Consider the following 15,675-nt stretch of genomic DNA (forward strand, 5'->3'; position numbering starts at 1 on the left):
TTTGTGGAAAGTAGGAACCTCAACTGCTAAAAAGTCACTGGTAGATGAAGGGATCCTCAGAAATGTAGAGTGGCAATGATTTGATTGACCATAACAGGGTTTCCAACACATTCAGATAATCCATCTAATTTTGGATATTTTCCTGAATACATCTGAGAATCTAGTGACAGGACTGATCTACATTTAAGGACAATTCTACATTGACTTCTCTTTGAAAGCAAAAGATGGACAATGAAAAGTTGATGATTGTATGTGGCACATTTCATTGATTGCCTACGCAAAGCCCTTCTCCCCCTATGTTATTGCAAACAGAACTTTGAATTTGTTTAGGGAAGAATGGTGCCTGTCCTCCAAATATGGATGGTAATTGGTCTGAGCCACTTATGATAACCCTGCTCCCCATTTTTCCAGGCTCTATGAAGTTAAGGCTGCTCCTGTGACCAGCTCTGACCAATAAAATCTGAAGAGAATTTTGCTGTAACTGGAAATTCTGGAAAAACTTTTACTCTTCTCATAGGACTCTGCTTTGGGGACTTTCCACTTTATTCTGTCTTGAATACAGACCTGAAGGTGTGAGAAGTATATGGAACAGCCATTTGAAGACCATGAGGGAAAAGCATGAAAGCAAAGGCACTGAGGGTGGCAGAACCAATGGATAGTAGGCATCTGGGTTTTGTATGACATCACTGAGGGGCTAAACCAATGCTAGGAATTGCCTGCCTTCTGATCTCTTATAACTTAAGAAAAACATCTCCAGCGGTTCTCAACCTGTAGGTCGCGACCCCTTTGCGGTCGAATGACCCTTTCACAGGAGACGCCTAAGACCATCCTGCATATCAGATATTTACATTACGATTCATAACAGTAGCAACGTTACAGTTATGAAGTAGCAACGAAAATAATTTTATGGTTGGGTCACAACATGAGGAACTGTATTTAAAGGGCCAGAAGGTTGAGAACCACTAGTTTAGACCAATATATTCAAGTTTTCTGTTATTTATAGCTGAGTGCTATAAATAACACTGCTAACTCATATATTAAGTTTTAAGCACTTGTCTTTGAGCCTAAGCATTGCAGGCCACTCTCCTGGATGCAACTTTCCCAGAGAAATGAGTAAAATACTTTCTTTAAGTAGTTGGCTCAACATAAAAACAAGTGATGGCCTGGAAACTGACTTTGTTCTTTTCACTTCACTGGCTGAGAAAGCTTTTCTCCAGACCTTGCCCTCAGTGCCTTTGGACACAGCCTAAAGCACAGCTTCCGAAAACCTTTTGTTTTCCCCATTCAAGCACAGCATTTATTTGAACCTTCACATTGTTTCTGAAGCAGACACTCCCTCTGAGGAGGCTGAAATGACTTTTGAAAGCAATGCATTTTCTTCACAGGCTTTTTCAGTAACGGTGTATTAATAAGATGGACACACAGAAGGAAAAAGACATTGCTTTATTAGCGCGAGACAAAGCTATCCAAATTTTAGCTATCCTTTTATGCATAAAAATAAAGAGGGTATATATTGCTGACCTTTCCATTTTTAAACTCTTTTGAAAAGATTCATTCGGCTAAAGAATTGAAAGTTGTGGTCAGATGAGGACAAGAACCTGTGGCTGTTTACGGGTGGTGGGTGAATCCCTTTTCCATGATCAGCGTGGACAGTAAAAAACAAAAATCCCATTCTATTACTTTAGAGACAATTTGAAATAGTAGTTAAAAAATCACTTACAATGTTTGGATGTGAGAGGCGAAGAAGAACTCCTATCTCAGTTCTTACGATTTTTTTGTCCACCTAAAAGCCAAAATGAAAGAGAGAAACTGAAAGAAACTTCCACTTTAGAAATGTCTTAATTATAGCAGAGAATCAGAAACAGCAATCACTCACTGCCTTGGTGAATCAGGTAATTGGCAGAGGCGCATTCCTAAGCTTTTTTCTTGTGTCTCCTTCACTCCCACCCTCCTTGTCTTTCCCCATGTCTTTCCTCTCTGCTTTATCATAAAGTAGAACTAGTTACAAGTACGGGTCACAACTTACCAGACCCCTTGCATGCCCCGTTTCCTATCAAAAGTCATTGCTATCACCATTAAGGCAAAAGTTCATGTCAACCTATTCTCTTTCTCTCCCTTTCTTTTATGAATCCCTGTCCCAAACCCACTGGAGCTGTCAATCACTTCACCTGCCTTTTTCACTCAGCAGTGGCCACATAAAGCAGCCTGACCAATCAAAGTACTGTTTCCTGGCCATAGTGATTGGGTCATGGATATCCACCAGACTCAAGTCATCCCAATCAGGGTCTTCCCTAGAAATTTTGCTCAAATAATAAAAAAAATAGGTATTTTCTTTTTCTCTGAAATTGTGAGATCAGAAAAAGAATAGAATATGCCACTGCCAGTGTCCAATTTTGATACCATATGGGAACTACTTAACTGAAAATAGAGCCAAAATAGAAAAAAAAATTTTTTCTGAGGGTTGAAGAATGAGTACTGGTGACATAATAATCCACTGGATTCAGTTATGCATAAACTAGTTTGGCCTTTGAGATTTCTTACTATATGAGCCACTAAATTTCCTTTTCTATTAAGTTATCCAGAGTTAGTTTTCTGTTGCTTGCCATTAAGGAATCCTAGCTGGGCACCACTTGATCTCTATATTTAAAAGAGTAGCCATTTACTTTAGGATATTAAAAAATTAGGAGTATTCCCCTTTCTAGGTCAATGATTGACACTTTTAATCACAGTGAACTGAAGTTTTAGAAGTCATATACTAGAAAGAAAGGTCTTAGTGTCTGCCTCTCCCAAATAGCTACACACACTACTATACTGGAGATTAAAACAGATTTTTAAGAAGTATTTTAATAACTTAGCCTGGCCGGTGTGGTTCAGTGGTTGAGCATTGACCCATGAACCAAGAGGTCATGGTTTGATTCCCAGTCAGGGCACATGCCTAGGTTTCAGGCTCAATCTCCAGTGGGGGCGTGCAGGAGGCAGCCAATTGATGACTCTCTCTCATCATTGATGTTTCTATATCTCTCTCCCTCTCCCTTCCTCTCTGAAATCAACAAAAATATGTTAAAGAGAAAAAATGTATTTTAATAACTTAAAATAGAACAATAAGAAACTTGTTATATTTTAGCATAATATTGTCTTAAAAATAACTACATTTTCCAAAATTAAAAAATACATATACTCCTGTGCTGAGAGCTGAGAAGGTTGGGGGAGAGAAAGGAGAAAAGAGTGAAAAATATGTGAGGACTAAATTGGAGGTTTGAGTGAGAAAGTGTAAAATGTTCTCTTGTAGAGTGAGAGAGCCTTATAAATTAAAAATGGGGCCAATGAATATGATTGTGTGTTTTCTTTCAACCACTGGGATAAGAGCTGTACTACTTTGGTTAAGCTTCAGGGAGGTTAAAAGACCACTTCTTACGTTTGTTAATTACTGTTGACCACCATGGTCACACCTGAGTTACAGACTTGGGCATCAGCCACGCCCTGCGGACATTCAGGTTCTAATAGAAACGTGAAAACCGGCACCATTTCTTTGTAGTGCCATTAGTAATTTTTACATGGTTAAGACAGTACTTTTTCCAACATGCTTTTTAAATGACCAAGAAGGCATGAAAATAAGGAAATTTACTCTTTTTTATTTATTTTTTTAAAAATTTTTTTAATACATTTTATTGATTTTTTACAGAGAGGAAGGGTGAGGGATAGGGAGCCAGAAACATCGATGAGAGAGAAACATCAATTCAGCTGCCTCCTGCACGCCCCCCACTGGGGATGTGCCCGCAACCAAGGTACATGCCCTTGACCGGAATCGAACCTGGGACCCTTGAGTCCGCAGGCCAACGCTCTATCCACTGAGCCAAACCAGTTAGGGCTACTCTTAATTTTACATTTCTTTCAATTGGGCAGCAAGTACTCAGTTGCACAATTCCCAACCATCTGAAGTGAGAGACAGAACAATGTGTACTTTCAGAGGCCCTGAGATACCCCTTCGATCTTAAAATGAAGTGATTATTTCTTAGTTATAAAACTGAGTAATTAGAGATCCAAGAAGCTTATAACTTTGTAATTTGTAAATTAACAAATATAAAAATTACTCCTGGAAGAATTAGCATTTTAAGCCCCATCAGTTGCATCTTGGGTTGAATCTTTTACTGAGGGTAGCTTTGAATAGGGGAAAGCCCAGACACCCTTAGAACCTTGCCTGTTTTTTTCCTAAGATAATTAAGACCTTCAAATGCCCTAGTTAACATTACTCAAGGATGCTAAAAACTTCCTAAAAAAAAAAAAAAAGCTATAGGGGGAAAATGTTTTTAAATGACTTCAAAAGTAGAATAATCATGCTGTGGGCTGGAATCGGAAAGAAAGAGATCTTAAAGATTTAAGGTTTGAAACAACGCCATTACGGATTTTGCTGCCCAGCAGTATTCTTCCTCGACGTGGAAGTGTGGATTTGACTCCCTTCCTGAGGAAGCATCCTAACATGAGTGAACCCCAGAGCTTTACTTTGCTCCCAGGTCTTTCCAGAATTGGCAACTAAAGTTTCAGCTCAGTCCTTTTCAACATCTTTTTCTTTATAGGAATGTGCACATCCTCAATGCACTCCCATCAGCATGGCCTTAAGCCTCTTTTCGGTGAAAGGACTCATAGTTTAAAAGCTTCCCCTATGCATAATTGGGTAGATATGCGCACATTCCTGCTCATGTCCCAGCATTGCTCCCTCTCCAATACTTGCCAGGACTATTTTAAATGAAAAGAGACTCAAACTGGAAAAATAAACCCTAAAATATCTTTGACTAAAATGTTAAGTGTTTTTACTCCCAGATATCCAGTGGTGCTTGTCTTATGAGAAATTTTAATTGTGATAAGAAACAGAGAATACTTGAAAATAAATTTTCAAATGTAGGTATGGTAGGTAAATCTTGACACCCACATTCCCCTTCATAAAAATACATCGGAATTTAAAAGATGAAGATGATAATCTTGGATCTGCTTTGATTTATCAATAAAAGAAATCATTCGCAGCTTATAGTGCTCTAGTATGTATGTCACACCTTGAAACTCATCACAACACCTACATGTGTCTTGATGCCTTGCTGGAGAAACAGTTCTAGACTATTCTGATCTCAAATCTCAAAGAAAAATCCTCCCAGTGACAGCTGGATATGTTGTAGGAGGATAAAAAACCATTGTAGATATAACCATCCCTTTGATATAGCTTTCAAACTTCTGGGGTAGAGATAAATATGAGCAGCTTGAACTGAATTTATCCTGTGATACTGACACTTGCAGCAAATTGGAAATTGGAAATTGGAAAGGAAATTGGAGCTCAATATACACAACTGCACCTGGGCCATTACTGCATCGCCTCTACCATTAAGACAAAGAGCAGAAAGAGCCACGGCAAGCGATGCCTCTATTTTGTATGTTGTACACCTCCAGTTGTTCTTTCATTTGTTAGTGGCTGTTGTATGCTGATACTCCTTAAACAAAGGTTTTAACAGCACTGGAAAAGAGATATGCTGCTTGTATTCTCTGCACATAGGGAATATTATGTAACCTTGTTTCCCAGTGTGACTTAGAACTGCACTCAGCTTCTCTGTGTCTGTGTGTACATGAGGGCTTTTTCATCTTTTATACGCTTAGCAACCCCCATCATCTAGTTTTGGTCCTAAATATGGGCCATGAACACTCCTGACCTCTTGTCTTTTTCAGGACCTAGTTGGTATAAGTGGGAAGGGCCTGCATTGGGGACTGGAAAACCCTGGGTTCAAATTCTACAGGCTATTATGTACTTTGGACATGTCACTTCTCTAAAACTCCTATAAGTAATCCACTCCCCTGGGCACTCGGGTTAACATGTGACAGGGGCTACCACATAGTGTTTAAGGATGAAATACAGGCTCCATTCTCATTAGCATTATGCTCCTTTACTGTTAAAAACTACTGAAGTGGCAAATGCTGATTCGAGTGCTTACTTAAAAAAAGGAGAGAAAAAAAAGACAGTTGAAAGCTAATTCAATCCTGAAAATTATTTGGACCTCTTCTAATTAACATCCTCTGCACATAGTCATTGCTTCCTCTCTTTTAACAAAGGAAAGGTTTTGGAGTTCCATGACTTGGCCTTTTGTAAGCCTTGTTTCTCTCCTCTCTTCTTCCCGCTTTGGATGGATGGATGCAGCTTTGATCACCATTCAACTTTGTGCCATGAAGAAATACAAAAATAAAAACGGATTAAAAATGATTTCCTTGTTAACACGAAGATTCTAGATTTTCTCCTTCTCACAAGGTATGAGTCCTAAGTTTGCTTTGAGGTTGACAGGCTCTGTTCCTCGGGCTCTCTCAGCTCTCCTGGTTGTGGTCCTCTGGGCACCAGTACCCCAGCTCCAGGCTCCTGACCTTGGGCCCCTGTCAAGTTTCTGCTGCCCAGCACCTCTCCTTTGGTTACAAGACCTTTCTCATACAGCTCTCTGAGAAATGTCTAGTCTTCTTCTTCTACTTGGGTACAGTAACATAAGTTCTCCCTCTAAGATTTCCTCTATTTTGGCTAGTTACACATCTCCTTTTTCTGCTCCATAGACTCCATATGAAGGGTAAAGAACACTTTAACTCCAACAACCTACTACTTAGAAAAGTACTAGCGGGTTACATGTGATAACTTGAGTGGATGGTGTAACTGTAAAGTTTGTTTTGTTTTAGGAAACAGAAAACAGGCACATACCTATATTCTCATATTCTTTCTCTCTCTCTCTCTCCTTGTCCTGTCCATTGTTTCAGCTTGCCTCTGAATTATGGTGTTTAATTTAAACAAAATATCTATAAGAGTTTAATATAATGGCATGATGGATAACCAAGCTGAACTTTGTCACATTCTAGCAATATTTCTATCGATAAAGAAAACAAATCAAACTCTAACAACTAATTCTCTAGAAGAATGTTCAGATTTCCAAGTGGCTCTTTGACTGGTGAGGCATACCAATCAGGCCAAGCTTTTAACATTCCACCCCGCTACCTTTCTTCTCTTGTAGACATATAATTGTCACAGACTGAACAGAAATATCCCTGTTCCTACTCCAGGAAACCTGGTTTAATAGTCCCTATGAAAATCAATAGGTTCCAACTGACAGAATGCCTGAGACCTTTCGCTTCACTTGATGCGGCTTGTTATCTGCAAACTACTTTCCTTAATATGTTCTGAGACCTCAATTGGGCCAAAAAGTCCATTTCAGCCAGTGATTTCTTATTCTCCTCCCCATCACTGACGAAAGGTGACCTTGCCTGCACATCTCGAGCATACCCATGAATGGTCAAAAGTGGCTAGAGTGGTGTAAAAATGCATATCTTTAACCCCAATTGACCCAGCCCTCTCTCTTATGTACATCATAGCAACTGGAAAATGAATGACCCATGGTTATTTTCTATGTTCTCACGGGTTAGATAGAAAGAGAAAAGATCAGGTTTTCCTCAGTTTACCCAGTGGTATAAATGGTACTATTTCTGCTTTGGAATTAAGGAACCTGAAAACCTCCTCTAATGGAGATGTCCCAGAGATCCACCTATAAGAGTTGCGAGGAGGCCTGTGTACATTCTATAGTTTAATCTAGAGCAACTTTTCAAATTCTCCTGCAGCATCATAGTTATATATACTCAAATGATAACTCATAAGAATATAAGGAAAAATGACTAGAAGTTAAAAACTAACTCATAGGATGATTAGCAAGTCACAATGCATGGTTCTTCATCTAACTGAGAAGAACATAAAAGGCCAAAGTAGCACCTATGAAAAATTTTATATAAGTTATGGGCATTTACTAGGTGAATGTTAAATTATTCAGGAAAAACATTTCCAGAAATTTATAGGTAGCTTTATATTATAATAACTAAAAAATGACAAACTTCAGACTTGGAGCAGCTTCTACACTATGGTCTAGTGTCTAGTCACACTGCTCCAATGGTAAGAATCATAAGTGGTAAGAGCTATAGCGTTCAAAGTGTTCCAAATGTAGGAATTCCAGGCACTCAAGATTTGTTTAAGTGTGAGGCAATATGACCAGAAATCTTTACTAAGTGCCACATTAAATTTATGGATACACTATATATCCCCATTTTTAGCAGAAATTTTAAATGTATTCCAAAAACAATGTAATTAATTTTGTTCATACAGAAATGCACAGTACGTCTGGTGCTGCTAACTGTGCAGTTTAAAAATGATTTCAGAGAGAGGAAGGAAGAGGGAGAGAGGGATAGAAACATCAATGACGAGAAAGAATAATTGATAGGCTGCCTTCTGCATATCCCCTACCAGGGATCAAGCATGAAACCTGGGCATGTGCCCTGACTGGGAATCAAACCATGACTTCCTAGTTCATTAGTGTACACTCAATCACTAAGCCACACCAGCCAGGCTAACTATGCAGTTTTAAATCAAGCTAATGAGAGCATTAGAATTGCATAGACTAAACTGGTACTATTATAAAATATCTGTCTGATCCCATTATAATTAATAATAAGAATAATGTTCACCTTTATTATATGCTTTCAAGGTGATGAGAAATATGTTACATACATTATCTCATTATTATCTTTTTTAAAAATATATATATATTTTATTGATATTTTACAGAGAGGAAGGGAAAGGGATAGAGAGTTAGAAACAACGATGAGAGAGAAACATCAATCAGCTGCCTCCTGCACACCCCCTACTGGGGATGTGTCCGCAACCAAGGTACATGCTCCTGACCAGAATCGAACCTGGGACCCTTCAGTCCGCAGACCAATGCTCTATCCACTGAGCCAAACCGGTTAGGGCTCATTATTATCTTTGATAGAACACCATGAGCTAGACATTCTTAAACCCATTTTACAGATGAAGGAAGTGAGACTGAGAGATTTACATAATTCGTTGTAGAGTCACACAGGGAGTAGTGGCAGAAGTGATCCAGAACCCAATGTGTCTGGCTCCAGAGCCCTCAGCTGCATAGCCATTCATCAGGAGAGTCAGAATACCTATACATTATGAATTTACACACTGAGATTAATGCTTAGATTCAGTACTGGGTATTTCAAGAAAGGGCAAAGATTCTGCAGTAAACTGAATGCAACCTTTTCCAAGAATTAAGCCACATAGTTCAAAATTTCACCTGAATTCCAGAATTCAAATATTTGTCTCCAAAATTCCAGGGACACTATAAGTTACTGGTGAGCATAATTTTCTTACATCTCAATCAGTTCTTAAAAATGAGCATTACTGATAGGACCAAAGTGTGTGATTATTTAAATATACCCTGAGGTGTGCACGCCTAAGGAAGGTAAAGCAAATAAATCGTCCCTGAAATAGTGGCTCCTTATCACCATGTCAATCTTCAAAAGTTGAGATTCCATTTTACTCAGCAAAATTCGGTCCAGGCTGAAGGTTCCAGGTGCTTAATGTCTTCAATTTTAGCACACACTCCCTTTTGTGCAGTTTTTAAGATCAGCATATTCAGTCTTGCAACATCAGTTAAAAGGTTCCATCTTGTAAATCACTGGTTGTCCTACTAGCTGTGTCTGTCAGATTCCTTTAATACCCCAAAGTCATTAACCTGAAGAAGTAGCTTAGTAAATCTTTCAACTCTAACTAAATTTCTTCTAAATATCACATCAAATGGGATGACAAAGGGCTCATGCATAAAGGGAAAAAATTGCCTTCTTTCCTTCATACTTGATTCTTGTTTTACAAAGTCATAGTAAGTTCCACCACACCTGCAAACCAATTTGTTCTTATGTGCAAACTAGAGGCATGGTGCACGAAATTTGTGCACTGGGGTTGGGGGGTGTCCCTCAGCCCAGCCTGCTGGTTTAGGACAGATCCCTGTGGACATCCCTCTCACAATCTGGGACTGCTGGCTCCCAACCACTCGCCTGCCTGCCTGATCAACGCCTAACTGCTCCCCTGCTGGTCTGATATTCCCCAACTGCCCTCCCCTGCCAGCCCGGTCACCCCTAACTGCCCTCCCCTGTAGGCCTGGTCCCCCCCAGTTGCCCTCCCCCCACCTACTGGCCTGATCGCCCACAACTGCCCTCCCCTGCCAGCCATCTTGTGGTGGCCATCTTGTGACCATATGGGGGTGGCCATCTTTGACAACATGGGGGTGGCCATCTTGTGTGAGGGTGTGATGGTCAATTTGCACATCACCTCTTTATTATATAGGATGAGGTATTCAGGAGTAAATGGCACTGCCTGTGAGCCTGTAACTATTTCAAAATAAAAGGTACAAAATAGGCCACCTTTGCCAAAGAGGAGAGAGTATCGATGCCACTCCTAGTGATTTGACTTCTTCAGTACAAGAATCACTAATCCAAAGTGGAAAAAAGTTATAAATACCCACCTAAAACAGCCACTCAATTAGTTTTTCTCTCTCTAACCCTTATCCTCATTAAAGTTGCAATAAGACAAGATAACATTTTTTCTGAACACATCCAGGTTTTTTCAGTACAGAAAAAGTTGGGTCAACTATCATTTTCTATTTTCTGGCACTAAAATACACCTATAATAGAGAATCACCAATACTTACTATAACATTCAGAAGCTGCAAGATCTGGAAATGCTTTCCAAATGTTGAAAGTAATGTTAAAAGTTATATAGAACAGGATCTCAATGTTGAAGCTATGTCTTTCTCAAACTTTCTGTTATGAGAATTTTCATATATGCTGCAATGTTGAAATACCATCATGGACACTAACATACTGTCCTAAATTCAATAATGGTTTTTGTTATATTTTCTGTCTTTCTCTATCTCTACCCTCCTCCCATATTGTCTCTGTCTCTCTGGCTGTCTGTTTATCTGTCGCTCTCTCTTTTGGTTGGTATGTTTTTCAATACAGTCAATTTCTCTGAATTATAGTTTTCTAAATATATGGTATTATATCCATTTATAAAATATATGGTAATAAAAATATCTGTATTATAATTACATGTTAATTTCCCACAGGGATATTTTATTAGCTAAAATACCCAATGGTCTGAACATGATAAGTCATGTTCATTATCAGTATTAACTATGTCCTGTACCTGACCAACAATGGGATATGAATTTCTCCATAAGAGCTGGTGCTTTAGTCTGTCTTCCTAGGGATAAATTAGAGTATTTGTCTACCACACAAATATATGAGTGCCTAATGTATTCTCAATGATGATCAGGGTGTTTTTAGGGAAATAAGTCTCTTTTTGCCAATGTAAACTGAATTCTTTATAAAATATTAAGCTATGAGAAAGGTACTTAATACTACCACAAAATAAAATGTGGGTAACTGTCCTGAAAAAGTACTTAAATAAATCCTGGGAAAGAGGATTATTGTTGTTATCAAATAATTAACTGTAAAAGAGACAGGAAACTTTCATTGCACTTCTTAGATAGTATTATGGGAGGAATTGTGCCCTCCCCGCAAAATGATTTGTTGAAGTCCCCCTAGTACTTCAGAATGTGACCTTATTTTGAAATTGGGTTGTTGTAGATATAAGTAGTCAATTTAAGATGAGGTCATACTGGAGTAGGGTGGGCCCTTAATCCAGTAAGACTGGTGTCCTTACAAAGAAGAAGGATATTTGGACACAGACTTGCACAGGGGAAAGATGATGTGCAGACATGCAGGGAGAAGATGGCCATGTGACAAGGAGGCAGCAAGTAGAGTGATGCATCTACAACAAGGAACACCAAGCAATGGCTGGCTGTCACCAGGAGCAAGGAGAGAGGCATGGGACAGATTCTCCCTCAGAGCCCTAGCAAAACCAGCCATGCTGACACTTTGATTTTAGACTTCTAGCCTTTGGAACTGTAAGAGAATAAATTTCTGTTGTTTTAAGTCAGTTGTGGTAACTTAGTACGGCAGCCTTGGGAAACCCTCACAGATAGGTGATAGGTAGATAGACAGACAGACAGACAGACAATCTTTCAGGTTTCTTAAGTTTAGTTCTAGTCATAAAATGACAACCTAACAAACTATCCAGTGAAATAGTACAGTGGTCCCAAAGTTGTTGAATTAAACAATATGTATCTACTACATTGAGCCACATAAAATTGCCATTTTGTAGGAAAAAAATGATTTAATAGAGGTAATTTTATGTGGCTCCATATAATAGATTGCACAAATAATTCAAGTTTTTTGAAACCTCCTTTTCTCCTCAAGAGCAGATCCTTGGCTGGATTTGCTAGGAAAATACTGTTTTCCCTGCATCACTTTCCCTCTATAGGTTCTTCAGCTTCATTCACTTCACTCAGGTAAGGAAGTTTCCATCTCCATGACCTATGTGGAATAAAACACTGGGGGCATGTTTTATTCCCCCAGTGTTTTTTTTCCTCCCCCCTGCCGTTCCCCTTTGAACTTTTGCCTGCTATTTCTCTCTCCTCTCCATGCATGGCTTATTCTAGAAAACAATGCCGGGGATTCTGTCTAATTCATGTTCAAAGCTGGGTTTCTCCAGGGGATTTTCTCTCCTTCCATTTGGCATAGCAGTGACTGTGTTTGACAACGTCTGCCTTGCAGCATCGCTCTGCAGCTCCATCTGACTCTTGGTTCCCATCCACGTTCTCCTCCTGCCTGCCTTCTGAGGAAGATGTTTCCAAACAGAGGTGGAGAAGGGAATACAGTGAGGGCAAACAAGAGCTTTACTTTCCAATGAGAATGAGTCAGGAGCCTACCAAATGTCTCATCCAAAGTTTTTGACTTAAACCAGCACTCACTCGAGCATTCACAAGTCATTTCTGAATGTTTATTTTTCTATATTTTCATATATCTAGTCCCTTTAAAGGTTTCCTCAAATATGAAACAAAAAATAACTACTCGCAAATTTTAATGACAATGTTTTTAACCTGCAGGAAAGGATACAACCACGTCCAAAAACGTCTCATGTGGGATTCTGGATAAAGCATGCCAACTTAGTGAGATAAGAAGTAGATATTTAACAGAAAATTCTATTTCATAAAAATTTTAATATTCCTTAGTTCAGATAAATTTTATGATTATAAGAAATTGATTTAAGAGAAAATTCCAAACCTTGCTAATCAAAAGATTCCTCCACATTCTGGGATAACTTAAATCATTGCCTACACCAAACAGGAAATCCAGAATATAGAGTTGATCAGTAGCAATTGCCATTAAATTACCAACTTCAGCCCTGACCAGTTTGGCTCAGTGGATAGAGCGTATGCCTGCGGACTAAAGGGTCCCGGGTTTGATTCTGATCGGAGGCACATGCCTGGGTTGCGAGCTTGGTCCAACATGCAGGAGGCAGCCAATCAATGATTCCCTCTCATCACTGATGTTTCTATCTCTCTCTTCCTCTCCCTTCCTCTCTGAAATCTATAAAAATATTTTTAAAAATATTACCAACTTCAATTAAGCTGTCATTGTTAGTTTGCTATGGCTTTAAATTCTCAGAGATTGTTTCCCAATATTATGCTACTTCTACTCGACTGAAAACCCTGTGCTATTATTCTCATCTTCATTATATGAGATTCTAAAATTTCCCTGTGCCAGACGATGCATAAACAGCTGGTGATACTAAGCTGTCTTTAGAAAAAAAAGTCCATTGCCCTAAAGCTGGCATTATTTGACTTCAAATTTATGATACATCTCAGTATACTTTATAACTGGGTTTCCAAAGTATATATATTTCACATATTTGTTGACATAAAATTTGAGAAAAGAAGAATGTGCTATAAAAGGAAATGTTGTCTTTTTGTGGTTTTATAAGGAGAAACAACCTAAGGACAAAAAATTCCTGTGGGGCATTAGAATGACAAATGCCTTCTGGGGCACATGGTGTAGTAGTTACATCCTACTGGCAGTTGTATTTTGAACTTTCACCTGCATTTCTCACTCACTGGAGATGAGCCTAAGTAACTTTTGCCTCCTCAGCTCTCCTACAGGTATAGAGCAAAAAGAAGAAACCCCCAAACAAACATTCTTAGATGAGCCAGTTCAGTCCCAGAGACATTAGCCTTTGTCCAGGTGTAACTCACTGAAGCAAACCCAACATTTGAAATCTAGGCCTATATGTATACCTAAAATCATGACTGATACACCAAGCAAGGTTCCCCTGCCAGCTCTACATGCTTTTCCTTTCCACCCTTCTCCTCCCCACATCCAATCTGAGATCCAGCTGCTTTCAGAGTCACAAGCAGCATCAGACAACAAACAACCCATTTGGTTGCACCCTCATAATTGAAATGCAAATGAGTTAACTGCAACAAAGTGGCTCTTTGCCCTTGGAATCAGGGCGTTTGGCTTCTTCAGGTAACAGATCCCTTAGTGATGCTAGTATATATAACGAAATAAACTTACTGTTTTCTTTAACACTTTGAGAGCATAAGGCTTCTGAGTCCCCTTCTGTTTGCATCTGTACACAATGGATGTAGCACCCCTTGAGGGGGAAAGAGACAAAAAGAAAATGTTATGCTCTGGACATGCAATAAAGGGGAAACCTTGAAAATACGTATCTCTTGCAGTTACCCTCATAGTTGACTACTGTTTATAAGTTCTACTATAGAACCCGCCCAACTGTTGCGAGTATTTTTTTCTCTTGCAACTGAATATAGTTGGCTCCAAAAAAGTCCGAGGTTTTCTGGTCTGCTCTTTTCCTTTGCCCCACCCCTACACAAGTAACAACATGTTTACAGCTGTTGCAGTCAGTGGCTCTGGAATAAACTAGGCCTTCAGGGGAGAATGGCTTGTTGGGTGCCTATCCACTCAACTTGAGAACCCCTGAGCTTTCCTAAAAGTATGAGTCTGGAGTAAAGGGAGGCATGGTGGCTTCAGTGAGGGGATTTAAGTTCAGCCCTTGGTTCTAAGGGTCAGGACAGTCTCCACTACTTGGCAAGGGAGCTGGGGATCTTTGAGAATTTACACCACTTGGTGCCCTGGCATTCTCCTAGAGCCAGTGTTAGTCCTACAGAGATCCTGGCTCCTTTGTGTTGGTAAATACTGCTACTACTTATTTCACATGCCCTAACGAAAAGGGTTCTGTGAAATGTTCAAGAGAAAATACTATTTAAAATGGTGAAAGATATAAAGGGGAAAAAAGCTTGAAGGAGCCCAGCCGGTGTGCTCAGTGGTTGAGCGTCAACCTATGAACCAAGAGGTCATGGTTTGATACCCAGTCAGGGCACATGCCTGGGTTGCTGGCTCAGTCCCCAGTGGGGGGTGTCCAGGAAGCAGCTGATCAATTATTCTCTCTCATCATTGATGTTTCTATCTCTCTCTCCCTCTCCCTTCCTCTCTGAAATCAATAAAAAATATATTTTTAAAAAAGGTTTAAGGAGTACAGAATGTTTTTTTGGGTTTTGTTGTTGTTGTTGTTGTATTACCTATAAAAGAAAATGGTAAAAAGGGGCTCAATACCTAACTTGATGTAGGTGCCAGGTTATTGACAGAATACTAAAAAGCAGGACAGTGTGATCCCGATGCTCCCTCTCCACACAGGAGAGCAAGAGAACAAGACAGATACAAAGAGACTCACTGACAAGCAGGTTTAAATCTCAACTCAGGAAGGAGAACTTCAGATAAATCTTAAAATAAGGTCAGTTGAAGTAAATCTGTCAGACTTTGAAGATTAAGCTGAAGAACCTCTTATGATATATACAGTCCTACGGTTTTGAAATTTTAAGCAGAACAGAAGTATACAAGTCAAACAGATGCCTACAC

General features: G+C 39.3%; 1 protein-coding gene across 1 annotated transcript in view; it reads right to left on the reverse strand.

The window, feature by feature from the left end:
- CAMK4 (calcium/calmodulin dependent protein kinase IV) overlaps positions 1–14,392 on the reverse strand; it is a 69,360-nt gene extending 54,968 nt beyond the window's left edge. The window contains exons 1-2 of the mRNA XM_023750177.1: positions 14,317–14,392; positions 1,721–1,783 (exon numbers count right to left, since the gene is read on the reverse strand). The gene's annotated coding sequence lies outside the window, so the exon portion shown is untranslated. The remainder of the gene's footprint in view (positions 1–1,720; positions 1,784–14,316) is intronic.
- Positions 14,393–15,675: the final 1,283 nt, after the last annotated feature.

The sequence above is a fragment of the Myotis lucifugus genome, unplaced genomic scaffold, assembly GCF_000147115.1.
Source record: "Myotis lucifugus unplaced genomic scaffold, Myoluc2.0 scaffold_0, whole genome shotgun sequence".
Classification (NCBI taxonomy): Eukaryota; Metazoa; Chordata; class Mammalia; order Chiroptera; family Vespertilionidae; genus Myotis; species Myotis lucifugus.